General features: G+C 43.4%; 1 long non-coding RNA gene across 1 annotated transcript in view; it reads left to right on the top strand.

Moving 5' to 3' along the window:
* The window catches only part of LOC310844399, a 49,174-nt gene that overhangs the window by 4,874 nt on the left and 25,675 nt on the right, over positions 1 to 18,625 (top strand). Inside the window, exon 2 of the long non-coding RNA XR_014564083.1 lies at positions 17,712 to 17,878. This is a non-coding gene — a long non-coding RNA (uncharacterized lncRNA). The remainder of the gene's footprint in view (positions 1 to 17,711; positions 17,879 to 18,625) is intronic.

Raw genomic sequence — 18,625 nt, 5'->3', positions numbered from 1 at the left:
GAGTGCTTGCCTTAAGGCCAGGAGAGGCGGGTCTCCTCGGGGCCGGGGCCATCCCTGGCCTCAGAGAAGATAAAGGCCAGTCAGACCGGTCCCAGGTTGCGGGAGCAACGTCGTTGAAGAGCTGTTTCGGCCAGCACCCAGTCCGGTTCCCCCAGAGTTCCTGTCCTTGCCCAGCTCCTCGCTGTGGACCCTGCTTCTCCTGTGGAGGACTGTCTGCCAACCCTCAACTCAGGTCCTGGACCTCGCCCCATGGTAACCTCCCCTATGGACCAGCACAAAGCATTTCTCCAATGAAAATAAGGTAAACGTAAAGGAACCCCTGACCATTAGATCCAGTCGTGGCCAACTCTGGGGTTGTGGCGCTCATCTTGCTTTATTGGCCAAGGGAGCCAGCGTACAGCTTCCGGGTCATGTGGCCAGCATGACCAAGCCGCTTCTGGCAAACCAGAGCAGTGCACAGAAATGCCGTTTACCTTTCCGCCAGAGTGGTACCTATTTATCTACTTACACTTTGACATACTTTCGGACTGCTAGGTTGGCAGGAGCAGGGACCCAACAATGGGAGCTCACCCCGTTGCGGGGATTCGAACCACCGACCTTCTGATCGGCAAGTCCTAGGCTCTGAGGTTTAACCCACAGCGCCACCCGCGTCCCTCTTAATGAAAATAGGGACATCCTAAGAAATAGTGGGACATTCTGGGATCAAGTCAGAAACTGGCACAGCTTTTCTACATCAGGGACTTCCCGGGGGGCGGGGTCATGCAAAGTAGCACAGGAGTTGCCGCAAGTGCTTCTTTTGTCAATAAAGACTTTGCCATCCTTCCTTAGCTGGGGTGGCTCAGCGCATGCATGGAAACAGTCCATAATAACCAGTCAAGCTTCCCCACAACACCCACTCAAACGAAAAGAAAGAGAACTATTCATCATCTCTAATGGGAACTGTATAAGTACAACTTCATTTCATTCACGGATCTGTAGACAAGCCTGGAAATCTAACAATGGCATAGACGGTTCTCGGTGTCTGCAGAGACAGCCTTTACATGCAGACATTTGACGCACTTGAAGGGAGTCTATGCGAGAAATGAAGTGGTTGCACCCTCGAGCTCTGTGCCCGCTCCTTCCCATTCCCCTCGACACGCACACACCTCAAACCAGATGTTCTCCACCCTCACTGATACCCTTTTGCCTCCCCTTCCCACAAACTGCATCCTGTTTCAGTGTTTACTATCCATATGGGCAAAACACACACACACACATAAATACTAGGCATAAATCTTTATATATACAGCATAATATCGAGATCTCTCCAAGGAAGGCATCCTGTTAGCCTCTAAATCTATTTCTTTTAATCTAATCTTCATCTGTAATGGTTTTTCTGGCTGCAACCCGAACGGAAACATCTTGGCAGGTGGGAAAGAATGAAAACATTCGAGGTTTGTTTCGAAAGGTTTTCCCAGGGAAGACTGGCGTTTCTAGTTTCCACCAGCATGGCAGCACCTGCAAAGCCCATGAAATACGGCAGGCGCCTGGGACTTGACCCCGCGATGCGAGCCAAGAATCATACAGATGGGAACTCACTAAAACCCGAACATAAAGATGTCAGGAGCACCTTAAAACCATTTAAAATGGCAGGATTGAGAGCTGGATTAGATACAATAGCAGGCAATCAGATGGGGGAAGGGACAGGAAGCTTTTTAAAAGCAAAAATGGGGTGTGCAGAAGTAGGGAGATGCACCCTTTTCACCCCCAAGAGAAAATGCATGGAGCTGAGTTCTAATAATAATTTTATTATTTATACCCTATGCATCTGACTGGGTTTCCCCAGCCACTCTGGGTGGCTTACAGCACATAAAAAATTGTAAAACATTAGACATTTAATTTTTTTCCAATACAGGGTTGCCTTCAGGTGTCTTCTAAAAGTCAGATAGTTGTTTATTCCCTTGACATCTGATGGGAGGGTGTTCCACAGGGAAGGTGCCACTACTGAGAAGGCCCTCTGCCTGGTTCCCTGTAACCTCACTTTTCACATTGAGGGAACTGCCAGAAGACCCTCAGAGCTGGACCTCAGTGTCCAGGCTGAATGAACAGGGTGGAGACACTCCTTCAGGTACATTTTTACTTTATAGGAGTGGTGTGATTGTTTCTCCCACCTGGCTCTGACCCACATCGCTCCTGTCCTGTTAGATTGGGGGAGATCACAAGGGAGCTGCTGATAACACTGGGCAACAATTTTTTTACTTTTTGAATGTTGTCTAGATTTCTACAACTGATTTAGGGTATTTTTGCACTGCTGAATCAGGAAATGGCATCCGTTTCTCTCCATCAGGTCAGGTTTACTGTAAACTGAATGGTGGGCATTGATAAAGGTAAGTACACGTAAATTGCATGTTGCTTCACCATTTTTCAAACTTCAGGGCTTGAACTTCCGTTTCTTGGAACTCCTGGAATGCTCAGCGGCAGGGAGGTTTCTCTTCAGAGTCCAACAGTAGTCAGCCATCATGACTGCATCCCACCGACCCTGATACCTGGTCTCCATCTCTTTCATATCCTGATGGAATCTCTCCCCCTGCTCATCACTCACTGAACCCAAGTTCTCAGGAAATCGGTCCATATGTGAAAATAGGTAGTGCATCTTGATGCTCATGTTGCAGCCCAGGTTTCTGAAAGCAGTCAGCATGTTGTTGACAAGTTCTTTGTAGTTTCTGGCCTTATTGATGCCAAGAAAGTTCTTCACTACCAGAACAAATGCCTTCCACGCTTCCAGTTCCACTTCGTTCATTGTCTTTCCGAACTCTGGATCTCTGATGAGCTGACAGATCTGAGGACCGTCAAAGATGCCAGCTTTCAACTTCTCCATGGTCAATCCTGGAAAAGCCTGGCACAAGTAAGTGAAGCAGTCACCATCCTTGTCCAGAGCCTTGGTGAACTGCTTGATTAAGCCGAGCTTGATATGCAGCGGTGGGAAGAGTATTCTATCTCTGTCCACCAGAGGGTCGTTGATGACGTTCCTTTCTTTGCAAGGCACCAATTCCTCCCGCACAGGCCAGTCCTTCTTTGTGTAATGCTGAGCACGGTCCCTACTATCCCACATGCACAGAAAACATGGGTACTTGGTGAAGCCAGACTGTTGTCCCAACAAAAAGTTCACCATCTTCAGGTCAACACAAATAAACCACTTATGCTGATCATAACCAATTTTCTCCAGCACATACTTCACCGCTTCATAGTTCTCCTTCAGTGTACTTGAGTGAGCCAGGGGTATAGAGGCAAACTGGTTGCTGTTGTGTAGCAGAACACATTTCAGTGATCGCTTGCTGCTGTCAATGAATAGTCTCCAATCTTTGGGTTTGTACTGTGGCACTCCAAGCTTGAGCAGAAGCTGCGCAATATCTGCACAGTACACCAAGTCCTTCTCTTCCGAGAAAAAACGGAGGTACTCTTGATGCCTGTTGCGGAAGAAGCTGATGTGAGCACTGTCAGAGAGGAGGTTTTTTTCCCTTCAATCTGGATGCCAACAGTTCAGCAGAGTCCTTTGACAACCTGAGGTTGTGAACTAGATCATTCAACTCCTTTTGGGAAAATGGATGTGGAGCATCATCTTCAAGAACCACTTCTTCTTCATGTCCTTCAACACTGGAGGCATCTTCGTCACTAATGTCAGGAAGTTCTCCGAAGATAGGCACTGGAATTTCATCACAATGAGCAACAGGACAACGTGCTGATTGAAGATCAGGATACTTTGTGGGGCGGCTGCCCCATTAACTTAGTTTTGTTTGTTTTTTTTAAATAATATTTATTAAAAGTTTCCAATTACAACAAAATAAGAAACAAAACATCCAAATTTAAAATCTTGTTTTCCATAACATCTTTCCAGGACTTCCCCTCCCCTCCCCCTCTTGTATTCCAATTCTTACTTATAAATTCAGCAATTTCTTATCCCAAATTTTGAACTTATTGTCATTGACCCAATTTAAAAATATTTTCCCACCTCCTAAAATCGACCTGTTCCCTTCCACGCGTTCCCCCCTTTAACATACATTACAAATTAAAATATAATGAAATAAAATGTAGTTTAACACCCTTTGGATTCCAAATTTCCCTCCCCCTTTTCCCAGTTGCGTTCCCAAAATTTATCAACATCTGATGTCTTCCTGGAGCTCCCACAATTATTTAAGCCATAGTCCTTTACCAGTCATCTTTAATTTTGAATGTCCAATCTTGGAAGGAGTCTGTCTCAAAAAGGCCCATTTTTTCCATCCAGATTTTTATACATTAGGAGTAAAAACTCCAATTTTATTTCTTTAAACCTTTCAAATCTGGATGTCCCAAATGTTCCCTCTTCCAACTTTATCCAATTCTTGTTGTTTTTGTTATTCTTGTTGTTCTTGTTGATCTCTCTCCTTTTCTTTTTTTTTTCCTTTCCTGTTTTCCTGCACAAATGTTCTAATTCCAAAAGCTTCAAATTCAGCTGCAGAGGCTCTGTTATTCAGGAACGAAACATAATGCCAAGTCCCTTCCATTTTTCAATAGATAAGTCTATTGTCTTCTTTAGTATGTCAGCCTCTGTAGTCAAAATAGTGTTCCATTTCTGCAGTTTCCCAGGAGATAGAAAGTTCTATTCAAATTCCATGTCAACAACTTGTAATATCCCTCGGCTCCTCTAGGTGGGTTGCAATAACTCAGTTCCCTTCCAGATCACCCCAATCAGTCCAAATAACTTGTTTTTCCTTGTTTTAAACAATTTGTATCCAATTTATAACAAATGTAACCGGCAAAGTCCTTGTAACAAAGTTCTCATTTTGTTCTTCTGCTTTGACAGCTCTTTGACAGCTTTCAAAACCTCTCTTTGTCTTCTCCCGGCGCTCTCGCAAAACGCTCCCAGGGTTCCGGGGGGGGGGTACTTTTAAATCAATTCCACTTTTCTCCTCCAGCTCAGTCTTATAGTTTTCCGTCGCGAAATTAATATCTTTGTAAAAATAGGGTTGCACTCGATCTTAGATGTCAAATCCTTTGCTTTAACTCCTCTACAACGGGGGGGGGGGCTGACTTCCTTTTTGCGCCTCCCCCGCTCGCTCCGAATTTTTTAAAAAATTTATCCCCCTTTTTAGTCCAGGTTCCAATTACTCACGGGTTATTCTTTTAGGTCCAGATTTTCAATAGAAGAAGTCAGCGCTCTCCGTCGAATGGCATGCGGCTTCGCTCGGCAGGGGAAGCGGAGGACTCAAAGCACCACCACCCCTGTCACCCATTCCGTAGCCTTTAAAAAGGCTCCTTCGCGGGCCGGGGGGAGCGCAAAAGGTGCCAGCCGAGTCACCATGTCCATGGGTTTCAGCGCCCATGGTTTTTGAGGGTCCCCGCGTCGCCGGCGCGGTAGGACCCAGCCCCTGCCGAGCAGGCTCCCTCCGGAGCTCGGAGGGAGTCCGCCATTCGGCGATGGCGCCAACCCGGAAGTCCATTAACTTAGTTTTGATCCCCCAACTTTATGCTTTGCCACACCAATTTATGGAAGATTTTGAGGTTTTATGACTTCAAACTGATCTCTTTTCGATATAATCACCCAGAACTATCTGAATACTTATTGTCATTAAAATAATCATTTCCAATCAAAACAATTATTCGACATGGCATTTTACCCCCACCAACTTCTTCTAAAATGCTCCACACAAGCGTACATGTGAACAAAAATGTAAAAAAAAGTAAAAAATGTAAAAAACGGCATTTGGCCATAGCTCAAAAACTTGACCTGATTGAGCAAAACCAATATGATTTTTGGATTCAGTGCATCAGATTCGTCCTGAATCAACTGAAAAAACGCAGACAACAAATTTGTTGTTGACTAGTGTAATTCACTTCCACCAAATGCCAGTGTCACTCCACACAGAGGAAAGTCGTGGTGATGGGGTAAGATGTAAATATGCTGTTTTCCTCCCCGCTTTGCATTAGCTGGATCCATAAGAGAAGCAGCATCTACAAATCTGCAAGTATTGGAAAAAATTGTTTAGGGTCTACATTGGCTCCAAACATCCATTTCCCACCTGTCCCAATGCTCTTACTCAGTGCTTTTTTCTGGGGGGACGCAGGAGGACGCATACCCCTAAACATTTTGTAAATCTAAGTTTGGCCTCATTGAGGGGCAATATTTCAATATGAGTAGGAAAATGAGAGTACCCCCTAAACATTTTTGGGGGGAGGAGCACTGCTCTTTCTGCTTCACAGGGTTGCTCTGAGAAGAAACTAGGTGCACAGGTCAAAAGTAGTTTGCATGCTAACATGTGGCATCAACGGAGCAAGGCAGATCCAGCACCCAGTGGCCTTACTAAATGTTAAATAAGCTACAGTGAAATTGATGTTTCCCATGAATAAGTAATCCTTCATAGAAAAAAGGTCCCCCCCCCTCCTGCATTAAAAACTCTAGCAGGCCAACTCCACCGTTCTCTCCCCGCCATCTAGCCCCCTTGACTTCCCATCAATTCTGGAAGTTAGAGAGCAATAGTCCTTGTGGGGCCATTTTGTTGGTTTTTAGTAGTTTTATTTAAAGAATAAAAGCAGAATTCCCTGGATGACTTGATTCACGTTTGGGGCAAGTACTTTTTTGTTGAGAGAGACCCACCAGAGATTTAAAATTACAAAACATGCAGCAAAGTAAAGCATGGGAATATAGACTGATAGAGCTTTAAAATATTCCCTTCTAAGTTTCTTCCAAAGTTTTCCACTTTGCTTAGCGTGGAAAGAGAAGAACTCTTCAAAGGTCGGATTGGTGTGCTTTTCCATACAGTAGCCAAAAAGACAGGCAGTATAATTTAGTTTCAAAAATGGTAAGAGTTTCTAAATTATTTGCATAGAAACACAAAGATGGCTTGCTAAAACCATGCGGTCTGGGCTTGGAGCAACCAACACAGACAGCCTTACTGGTTGGTTCACATGGTGGGAAAGTGGGAGAACAAAGAGTTTGGAAACCGTTCCTCACACGGTGAGGGTGTGTGACTTAGCTACGCCTGGCAGGACAACTTACTCTATGGTCTTAACCCCTTCATGCATTAAATAGAAGTAAGCATGTTGGTTATATGATGCCCAAAGAATCCTGGGAACTGTAATTTATTCCTTGCAGCGCTATCAGCACACTTCACAAACTACCGTTCCTAGGATTCTTGAGGTCCATGCTTTAAATGCATGGTGTCTATACAGCATCTTACTAAATGTTTCATAGTTCTTTTTGACCACTGCACATGATCAGTTCTTGATGGGCTGCTTGGAGAAGGGTTGCAAATTTTGATGTTTTGGGGAGGGTGGCATTCACCATCTGAATTCATTATCGCAGGGTGTTGTTACTTAGATTATAATTCAGGGTGTGTGTTCTGTAACTGTACATCCCTTCTTGCTTGATGGTCCCAACTGTATTATAGAGCTCAACCATTCAGAATAAGTTCGGTTTTGTAGCAAAACACATTGGTCCATGAAACATGGATGTTGATTGTCCTCAATATTAAAGATTAACCTTTTTTATTTTAAAATTGGGCACAATCTAGCTAAAGGGAAGCAATTTCCAGTCCCATTGTTTTCATTGCACGAAATATATGTATTTGCTGAACTTTCCACTTGAAAACATTGAGCCTACATAACTCCAGCAGAATTGTGCCTGGAATTTTCTTTTAAGGTTGGAAAGTTGGGACATAATGTGTTCAATGACGTGTGATGACCGGACATAAAGCAGCATCCCAGTCCAAGGATTTTCAGTCAAGCTTCTCTAATTGCGAGTGACAGAGATAAATTTTGCTGTTGTTCTCCTCTCCGCCACTGAAGCATATTCTCCCTCTAGGTATGAACATTGTGGTCAGTGTCAGAATCATCCACCTCTGCTTGCGAGATGACTTCTAGTTTTCCCTCTGAATCAGGGACACAGCAATTAAGTGGGGAGCTGTGCTAGTTTTCTTGTGGAAATAGAACAGAGCTTTTTGAAACCGGCTTTTTGCCGGCATTTATTGCTGTTGTCGTTTAGTCCTTTAGAGGTGTCCAACTCTTCGTGACCCCATGGACCAGAGCACGCCAGGCACTCCTGTCTTCCACTGCCTCCCGCAGTTTGGTCAAACTCATGTTGGTAGCTTCAAGAACACTATCCAACCATCTCGTCCTCTGTTGTCCCCTTCTCCTTGTGCCCTCCATCTTTCCCAACATCAGGGTCTTTTCCAGGGAGTCTTCTCTTCTCATGAGGTGGCCAAAGTATTGGAGCCTCAGCTTCAGGATCTGTCCTTCCAGTGAGCACTCAGGGCTGATTTCCTTCAGAATGGATAGGTTTGATCTGTTGGAATTCTGCCTGGGTCAGAGGAATGTGCCACAACGTAGGCACCGGCAGATATTCCTTGTCAACCTCCCCGCTGCTACTCCCGGCAGATAAGCAGGCGAGGTCTCGGCGATTCTTCCCAGATGTGTGAGAAGAACACACCGTTTCTTCTCTCTCCCCTTTGGTATCCCCAGGGAGGGGAAAGAAGCAGACAGAAATCTATTTACATCCTTTATTTCTGTCTCTTACATCAGTACAGAGAAACATGTCTGCACTCAACAGCAGTAAGAATAAACTCCACCCATGTACTTCCAGTACGGGTCACATGACTCACACACTGAGCTAACATCCGGTGCTCAGTACAGAATGGACTGCCCCTATGTTCCCATGGCAACAGTCACAAACATCCTGTCTGGCTTTCCAGCCACAAGCAGCTGACTGAGCTGCTACAGCCTTTGCTTGCTGCTGCATTGGTGCTTTATGGTAACATACTCCCCCTAAAGTATCAATGTGTGCTGCGAGCAAAGTGTCATCCAGAGAAGAAAACAAACAGTTGTTATACATATAACATTCCCCTGTTGTTTCAGTTCCACCCTTGGAACTACCCGCCACTGGTTTAACCAATGTACCTCTCTGGTTGTGTGACTTCCAAGGAATGAGTGCATTTGCATTACCTTGGTTAGCAACTCTCTGTTGTGCCTTTGTCTCTGACTTAGACACAGCTTCAATCTGTCCTTGGTCGTTTACAACAGCAACACATGCAATAGCTAGGTTTGCAAACTCCTTTGAATACCTTTTTGGTGGTACACCCTTCATTGCTCTCTCAGACCTACGTAAGAGGTGCTGTTCTTCACTGCTTTCTGGTTCAGCCTCTGAACTCTCTGGAGAACCAGTACTAAGCTTAATCAGTGGTTCATCCTCCTCTTCTGAGGGTCTAGTCATTATGTGAGATTTCCTCTCATGACTGTTACAACTGAACTCCCTGAGCTATCGCTGTCATCATCAGTACTACTGAACTCAATAAGATCAACATCATCATCATCATCACCACCACCATCAGAATCATCAGAATCATCTCCAGTGGGAAATGTGTGAACAATCACTCTCTCCTGTTCAGGAGCACTCGCTAGAAATTTTGTGAGAATCACCTGACCAGATTCAGACAAAATTACTCTGTAGAGACCCTTTTCATAACCCACAAAAATGCCTCTGGCATTCTTTACCCCACCTGGAGTTTCTGTCCTCACATGAGACCCAAAAACCTTGAAATGGGCAACTGAAGGTTTTCTATGGAACAGTTTCTCAAAAGGAGAACATCCCAACTCTTTTGAAACCTTTCTCAACCACGTATAAGTGTATGACATCGGCGACTCCGTCCAGAATTCATTTGGCAGATGCGAACTAAGCAATTGCGCATGCATTCCCTTTTGCAATTCTTTGTTCACCCTAACACAGACACATCTCTTCCATGCTTCTTCGGAACTAGCAATTTTGTGTCTTATCCCTTTCTTCTGCAGGAACCTCTGGAAATCCTGTAAAAGAAAAATCGGCATCTCATCTGTACAAAGACAAGCAATGTTAGCATCATGCATATTTTTAACCTTGTCACAAAACTCTTTAAACCTTTCTAAGGCTTCTTTTGGTTTCTCCAAAACATAAATCCAGACATAATTTGTGAAAGAATCCACACATACAAGGTAATATTTTGCATTGCCTCTAGATGGTGCTAGAGGACCAATCACATCAGCATACACATGCTGAAATGCTCTGTCGACCCTCGAGGTCACCTGCTTTGCGTCCTTCTTGGTCAGACCTGCAAAAGAGATCATGTTAGAATCACAAGAATTACATTCCATGTAATCACTTTGATCAAAAGTCAACAAATACAGTCCATCTTTCTCTTTGGCAGAAAGATACAACTCTCTATCTTTATAGATCTCACAGCTTTCAGCACCATAGGACAGTTTTAGTCCCATTTTAGCAATCTGTGAAACGCTGAGCAGATTGAACTTCAACTCTGGAACCAAGTAAACATTATTTATAGTCAAGTTCAGACTTTCAAGATACACAGTTCCAATCCCGGTCGCTTCCAATTCCTGACCGTTGGCTTGTTGCACAGCGAAGCTTTGCTTCTTAAACGTCGAAAATAGCTGTCTGTATCGACACATATGCTGAGTACACCCAGTGTCTAGGACAAAGAAGTTCCCTGCTTCTGGTGTGCCTTTTAGCGACATCAAAGCCTTTGCAGGCTTCGCCTTTGACGTGGTATGACCTTTGCCTGACGCCTCAGACTTTGTGGAGCTCACCTTGGCTCCTTTCTGCTGACGTGGCTTCCTACAGTTCCGCTGAAGATGCCCAGTTTGTCCACAATTGTAACATCGGACAACGTTTAAAACTACAGCATTTTCTCCAGTAGCAACAGCAGTGGGGGCGTTAGAACTCCGTTCTTCCCTCCCCCTGTCTTTCACTTCCAGTGCGGCTAGTCTGTCCTGTTCATTAAGAATCACGGCATACACCCTCTCAGAGGTCAAATCGTTTGCTCGAAGGGACCCAAACTGACTGGCAACGGTTTTGTAAGTCCGATTCAGGCTGTTTATCACCATGAAGCAAAACACTTCCTCCTGCAAATGGAAATTACGTTCCACCATCTGTTGATGCAGATATTTCATTTCCGTCAGGTGTGCTTGAACATCTCCATCAGGCGCAAGCCTCAGATTGGTCAGCTTCTCAAAATACAGCAACGCTGAAGAACCAGCATCTCTCTGATGTGTTCTTCGCAATGTGTCCCAAACCTCTCGTGTGTATTGTAAATCCTGAATATGCACAAGCTGGGAATCTGAAACACACAGAATTATAGCCGTCCTGGCTCTCACATTCTGTGACTCCCAAGCACGCGTTGGTGCTGCAGGAATGGGGTTCTCAATCACCTCAAACAGTCTCTGATTCTGCAACAGGGCCTTCATCTTAATAGACCAAGATGAATAATTGTCATTAGTTAAAAGGGGTGGGCTAGGCAGGGTTCCCCCTTTCTTGGCATCCATTTTGAGTCTTTGCATTAAAACTCACTCTCAAACCTGCTAAATCCAATAGCTGGTTGTTTACGCTCTTGCCACCTGGCAGCTCTGAACGCTAGCTGCTTTGGAAAGTCCCTTTCCAACAGTTCATGAGATACTGTAGCCAAAACATTCCATTGTTTTCGCCTCTCTCATGCACAGCCTTACAGTCCAGCCAGCCCACTGGTAAATTTCCACTTCACTGACGTGCTTTGCTTAGCAACAGTGCATTCCTTTCTTGTACAGGAAACCACAAGAATCTCTGGAATGCAAGCCTCTTCCCACTCGGAGCTGTTTTTCCCAAACACTGCTCCCGTGAACCAGAGAATAACTCAATCTGCGTTCACTCTTTTAAGCCCGAAATTTCTCATACCTTCGGCTCCGTGGCTTGGCTGTCACTTCGTCTGGTCAGCTTCTGTCTGTAGGCTGTAGGTGTAGAGGATCAACCTCTCATTGCAGACTTCCATGGAGCGATGAAAACAGCAGCTCTGCTACTATTGTTGCAGACTTCCATGGATCGAAAAAACCATCAACCATCCTCTGCTACCACTGTTGGAATTCTGCCTGGGTCAGAGGAATGTGCCACAACGTAGGCACCGGCAGATATTCCTTGTCGACCTCCCCGCTGCTACGCCCGGCAGATAAGCAGGCGAGGTCTCGGCGATTCTTCCCAGATGTGAGAGAAGAACACACCGTTTCTTCTCTCTCCCCTTTGGTATCCCCAGGGAGGGGAAAGAAGCAGACAGAAATCTATTTACATCCTTTATTTCTGTCTCTTACATCAGTACAGAGAAACATGTCTGCACTCAACAGCAGTAAGAATAAACTCCACCCATGTACTTCCAGTACAGGTCACATGACTCACACACTGAGCTAACATCCGGTGCTCAGTACAGAATGGATTGCCCCTATGTTCCCATGGCAACAGTCACAAACATCCTGTCTGGCTTTCCAGCCACAAGCAGCTGACTGAGCTGCTACAGCCTTTGCTTGCTGCTGCATTGGTGCTTTATGGTAACATGATCTCCTTGCAGTCCATGGGACTCTCAAGAGTTTCCTCCAGGACCATAATTCAAGAGTATCAATTCTTCAGCGATCAGCCTTCTTTATGGTCCAGCTCTCACTTCCATACATCACTACTGGGAAAACCATAGCTTTAACTATACGGACCTTTGTTGGCAAGGTGATGTCTCTCCTTTTTAAGATGCTGTCTCCATGGACAAAGACAATAGGCTGGCATTTATACCAGCATTCTAATATAAGCCTGGTTTGTATGTTCCCTTCAAAGTTTAATCGGAGACAAAGTTCATCTTTCCCCAGCTCACTAAACGAAAAAGGAGATGTCAACACATTGACATGGATGTTCACTTTCTGGTGCACTGCTGGAGAACCTGTGGTCCCCCAGAAGTGTAGGTCATTCAGGACCAGTGTTATTTGGTCCTGGTGGCCTCTCCCAGTCACCCAGTCTTGCTGCCGCATTCTGGATTAGTTGTAGTTTCCAAGTCACCTTCAGAGGTAGCTCCTGTTGGAATCAGGCTTCGTCAGAGGAATGTGCCACTCTTCAGGCACCCGGCTGATTTCCTTGTTGACCTCCCCGTCTGCGACTCCCGGCAGGAAACAGGCGAGGTCTCTCTATCGGCAATCCTTCTCAAACATGAGAAGAACACACCACTCCTTCACTCTCCTCCCTGCTATCCCCAGGGAGGGGAAAGAGACAGACAGAAATGTATTTACATGCCTTTATTTCTGTCTTTTGCAGCAGTACAGAGAAACATGTCTGCACTCTCTTAACATTAACAGCAGAGGGAATAGACTCCACCCATGTACTTCCAGTACAGGTCAGATGACACACTGAGCTAACATCCGGTGCTCAGTACAGTGAATGGACTGCCCCTTTCTTCCCATGGTAACAGTCACAAACATCAACATCCTGTTTGGCTTTCCAGCCAGCTAAAGAAGCTGCTGCTTGCTGCTGCATTGCTCCTTTTTGGTAACAGCCCCATGGAGAGTGCATTGCAGTAGTCCAAACTAGAAATAACCATAGCATGTATCAGAGCAAGGATGTGAAGAAGGAGCAGGCAGAAGAGCAGGCAGGCAGAACAAGATGTCGGTACTATACAAAGTCTGGCTGTTGGCCAAGCAAAAAGCCAGGTCTGATTTGGAAGCATTTGTAAGGCCTGGTGAATAAGAACTAATGTAGGGAATACTGCAGTCGGCAGCAGTGTCTGGGTGGAAATTGTTAAAAATGTCCAGGAAAATACAGATGTATGGTAGCCCATGCTATTTTTGCTGATTTTCCATAAAAAATAGCTCAAAAATGCAATTATTGTTTTTTTGCAATTTTGCTCAGAAAGCACAACTCCCTAAACTGTATAGAAACTTCTTCATGTACGCTACTACAGCAGCAAGGACGTTACTCTCCCCAAAATGGAAAGAAGCAGAAGTCCCAGCAAAGGAAGAATGGATACAAAAAACTTATGGAATATGCAGAAATGGCGAAACTTACCAGAAAAATAAGAAATCAAGATAACAAACTTTTTTTAATATTAAATAATGGAAATGGTTTGCTGAATATTTACAAACAAACTGTAAACAGATAAGAACATTGGCAAGATTACTGCAATAACCTGTGTTTATAAGAGTATATATTTAAAGTAGATGAATAAATGAGCAAATTAAGTTAATTTGGATATGCAGAAATATTAAAAACTTAATTTAAGGAAACGCAGAAAGAGGGGGAAGGAAGTCAAGTTTTGAAATGTTCAAATGATTGTAAAAGTGAATCTGAAAAGCATTTATTTAAAAAAGCACAAAAATGTAAAAAAGCTCAACAACTTTTCTGTCCGGATTTTTACTGTTTGAAGCATAGCAACCCTATAATAAGGTGGGATAGAAACACCAAATATAACAGTGTCTTATCCTGTTTTGACACTGATAGCATTAGCTCAGTGGGGCTTTTTTAATATACCAGGGTACACCAGCTTGAATCATAAAACTATACCACTATCAGAATGGATATGGGGAAGCTTTCAGGATCAGTGTATTTGAGCAGGATCCAAATATAATAATACCTAAGATTTGGGTTATGTACAGGTCAGATATCCCTTTGTTAGTACCAGTAACAAATGGAACTAGAGCTCAAAAAACAAAGAATTAGACTTCAATAACTGAACAAGAGGCAGCATTACCAAGTTCAAACTTTTTATTTTTTAGGAATATAATCTTATCACATGATCAGTTGAAACCACAAAATCCCAATGCTCAGCTACCATTGTTTCAGTACTTTAAATTAGGAACAATTGTTGATATCCAAGTAGGTCATATTCAGAAGTGTGTACAGAGGGGAGTGTGTGTACAAACTTAATAGCATTTAGCTTTTTTGTTGTTGTTGCCATATTGTTAATATTGTTTTATAGATTATAATTTCCTTATTGGTTTGTTAATCATATAATAGGACTTGCATGTTCAGACCTTTAAACCTCCCCCTTAAATAAGTTCAGACAAGACTCAAATTTTGGTTTGGTTTTTGGCAGAATTTAGGCCACAGCTTTATTGATCACAGCAAGTGACTGGTTGCATAGGATCTGGTTCGACTAGCTCCCTGCACCGTTGCAGGTAGTACTGACCCAGGGCACCCGCAGAGGTCAGCCTAGGGTGAACACCTGGATAAGCGGAAAGCCGGGAACAGGCTATCTCCTCCACCCAAATGCCCCCCTGGACTCAGGCACGGGCACAACCCCCTCACAGGGGTTGACCAAACCATCAAGTCCCTGGATTCCTTTAACAGAATACCCCTAACATAGGGATGGCAAGAGCGTTCCTCCCATCCCTATCACCTGAACCAGAGCCTATTCGCAACCTTATAAGTTGTGATGATTTGCTATGTGGCAGTCAAAACTCAAATGGCACCAGCCAATCAACCAAGTGGGGAAAATTCCTGCCGTGCCCCTGCCCCAATGACAGATGACACACAATGGCATAGCAAGGTCAAGCGCACAGCTCTAAATATAGGGAGAGGTGGGTGGGTGTTCCAATGCATGCACTGAAAGAGGAAGCTCTGGGTCACGTGCATAGGTATATATAGGTCCCTCAATTCGTTTAGCTTGCATCCCATTGGCCTGATTAAACCCAGCATCAAGGGACCTACCAATTGGGTGTTGTGGCTATCCAATCTTACCCACCCATAACACAGGGTTTGGTTGCCAGGTCTCACCACAACACATGCCCTCTTTAAGGGAGGACCCGATTTATGCTGTAATTACAATCTTTAGCTTGTTTTCTTAGTTGCTGGTTTGCTAACATTGTAACTATTTTACTGGTGATTTATTAATTATATGATTTACGCTGTTCTTATGATCTTCTACTATGTTCTTATAATGTGAACCACCCTGAGATCTTTGCATGAAGGGCAGTATGAAAATTTAATAAATAATAAATATATATTCAGAAGAGACCAATTGAAATTCATGACTTAAGTTCAGTGATTTTAATGGATGAGTATAAGTAATGCTGGATATCACTCTACATTCAGAAATAAATGCAGAGAGGCATTAGCACTTTCTGAAAAGCTATCATACTAGAGAAAGACAAAGGGCTGCTGTCTAAAATATACAAAATACTGTCGGACCCAACTAATCCAAAAGACTCTGTAAAATGAAACTGGGAAAGATAATTGAATATTGCAATAACAGAAGACAAGTGGAAATATGTATGTGCGAAACAAACAAACATCTGGCAGATGTTGCATCAATGGAGAATTTCTATAAAATATTGTATAGACAGTATTACAAACCAGTATGAATAGCAAGTATGTCTTCAAATCTGTCAAATAAATGCTGGAGAGTTAACAGAGGAAGAAGCATATTAGCTCACATCTGGCAGGAACGCCCTCAGGTCAAAAAATATTGGTCAGACATCAGAAGCAGTATCAGAGATATAGTGCGATATATGATTCAATTGAATCCCTCAACCATTTTACTGGGAAGTATGAAAGGACAACAGGAAAGAGCATGTTTTGTGTGTTGTAAATATGCGAACTGCAGCCTTTATGTTATTAGCCAAAGAGTGGAAAGAGGCTCTTACCATCTATTGGTCAATAAAGGACTGACATGTGGAATATCATTTTTTATCAAGAAGATGATGGCCTGTAAATAAATAAATAAGTGTGTTGGGAAAGGAAGAAATAATTGTATAGACACTTTCAAGGCAACTGCTCAGCCCTTTGTACAATTTTGGAATGGAGACTGGCCAACAGAATCCACTCCTGTGGACGACTTTACAATCAGATGTGGAGTGAATATATTTGTAATGATTTAAATATGTGACCTTCTCCCCCCACCCCCACCCCGGTCTCTCTTTTGCTGGAGTGGCAAACGAGATATGAAGCCAAGAAATCCGAATCCTTGTATAAATTTTAAATTGGAACCTTTCCTCACTTTCTGTGTAAATAATCTGATACACTTTTCATACTTCTCTCATTTTATCAGGGTGGGTTTGGGGGGAATCAAATGAACTGCCATATTGGGATTGAAAGAAGAATACTACCTCTTCTCCCTTCCCTCTGAAGTGGGGATGGTGAACCAGGTATTGTTGGACTCCAATTCCCGTTAGGACCCATCAATTTGGCCAATGGCTAGGGATGATGGGAGTTGTCGTCCTGCAACCTCTAGAGGGTTGTAAGTTCCACATCCCTGGTATTCAGTATTTATTTATTTATTTATTTATACATACCCCACCCAACTGGCTGGGTTTCCCCAGCCACTCTGGGCGACTCCCAACAGAATATCAACAATAAAAGCGATAAAACATCAAACATTAAAAACTTCCCTAAACAGGGCTGCCTTCAGATGTCTTCTAAAAATCAGGTAGTTGTTTATTTCTTTGACATTTAGTGGGAGGGCATTCCACAGGGTGGGCGCCACTACCGAGAAGGCCCTCTGCCTGGTACTGAATATTTATGCCCCCCACCCAAGAGTGCAGCTCTGGAGGTCTCCACTTTACAGTGATCCTCCTCTGTTTAGGGAAGCTTTTAATGTTTAATAGATTATTGTATTTTAATATTTTGTTGGAAGCCACCCAGAGTGGCTGGGGAAACCCATCCAGATGGGCAGGGTATAAATAATAAATTATTATTATTATTATTATTATTATTATTATTATTATTATTATTATTATTACTACTACTACTACTACTACTATTACTATTACTATTACTATTACTATTACTATTACTATTACTTACATGTTGCATCCAGAGGACCAGGACTCTTAGAAATAAGAACCTGGACTCCAGGACTCTTATGTTTACTAGATGAGCAGGTTTATTTTAGAGCTCCTTGCTTGCTTATTGTAACATAAAACCTAGTGTTCTTTTTCCCCAGAGTTCCTCCTACCACTGTCTGCTTACTGGAAGTCTGTGGTCGACTGCTTCGTCCTAAGCCCAGAAAATCTGGAACCCTGTTCTGGATCATGGAATGGACCTACAATAACCATGTCAACACCTGAAGAAGCCATGTCAGCAAAAAAAACCTCCCAGATTCGAACATAGGTAGGCATTTGATGAATCAGGCAAACACATGAATTCACCCTGAGCTGCACTTCAGAAGTCATGGAGAAGGAAAACCCAGGGAATGTGGCTCTCAGGCAGACTTTACACTCAGCTCTTCTCATTTCTATAAATGAAGCACTGAAATACACTTCGACTTTTGTCAAGTCAGGAGACCTGGCACATTAAAGATAATGCAAGAGACCCGCTTTCAAACGACAGAAAATAGCTCCAAAGACCAGAGAAGTGGTGAGTGCGTGGAAAGCATCCACGATGATTTCCCACGAGGCGTTTGTGTTTCAATAACAATATTAAAGGATTTGGAAGCAAGTTGGGAAACAACTACTTTTGTTATGAAGCCATCAATTATGAGTCATACCCTTCATGGAAAGAAAAACAGCCAGATATTCAAAGACGAGCAATGTTTTCAAGTAAATACAGAGGCACCAAAAAAAAGAAGAGGAGGAAACCAGGAAGAATCATTGCAGGATTTTAAGATTGTTGTGTGTTTGTTTGGATTTTTTAAAAAAGAAGAAGGCTGGAACGGCTTCCTTTTCAGGCCTAGTGGAGGTAAAACGGTCTGTTTTTGACCCATATGCTGTAGTTTGGCTAAAGAAAGAGTACAGGGAGATCCCAGAACTTCTTGGTTCTATTCCTGATGAATTATGTTGTGTGCTGTGTCGTTCCTCAACACATTTCTTCACAGTCACAGTTTGCCTTCTGCGAAACACACACACACACACACACGAG

This window comes from Podarcis gaigeae (assembly GCF_964106915.1).
Source record: "Podarcis gaigeae genome assembly, chromosome: 5".
NCBI classification, from domain to species: Eukaryota; Metazoa; Chordata; class Lepidosauria; order Squamata; family Lacertidae; genus Podarcis; species Podarcis gaigeae.
This window is presented reverse-complemented; position numbering and strand designations above follow the sequence as displayed.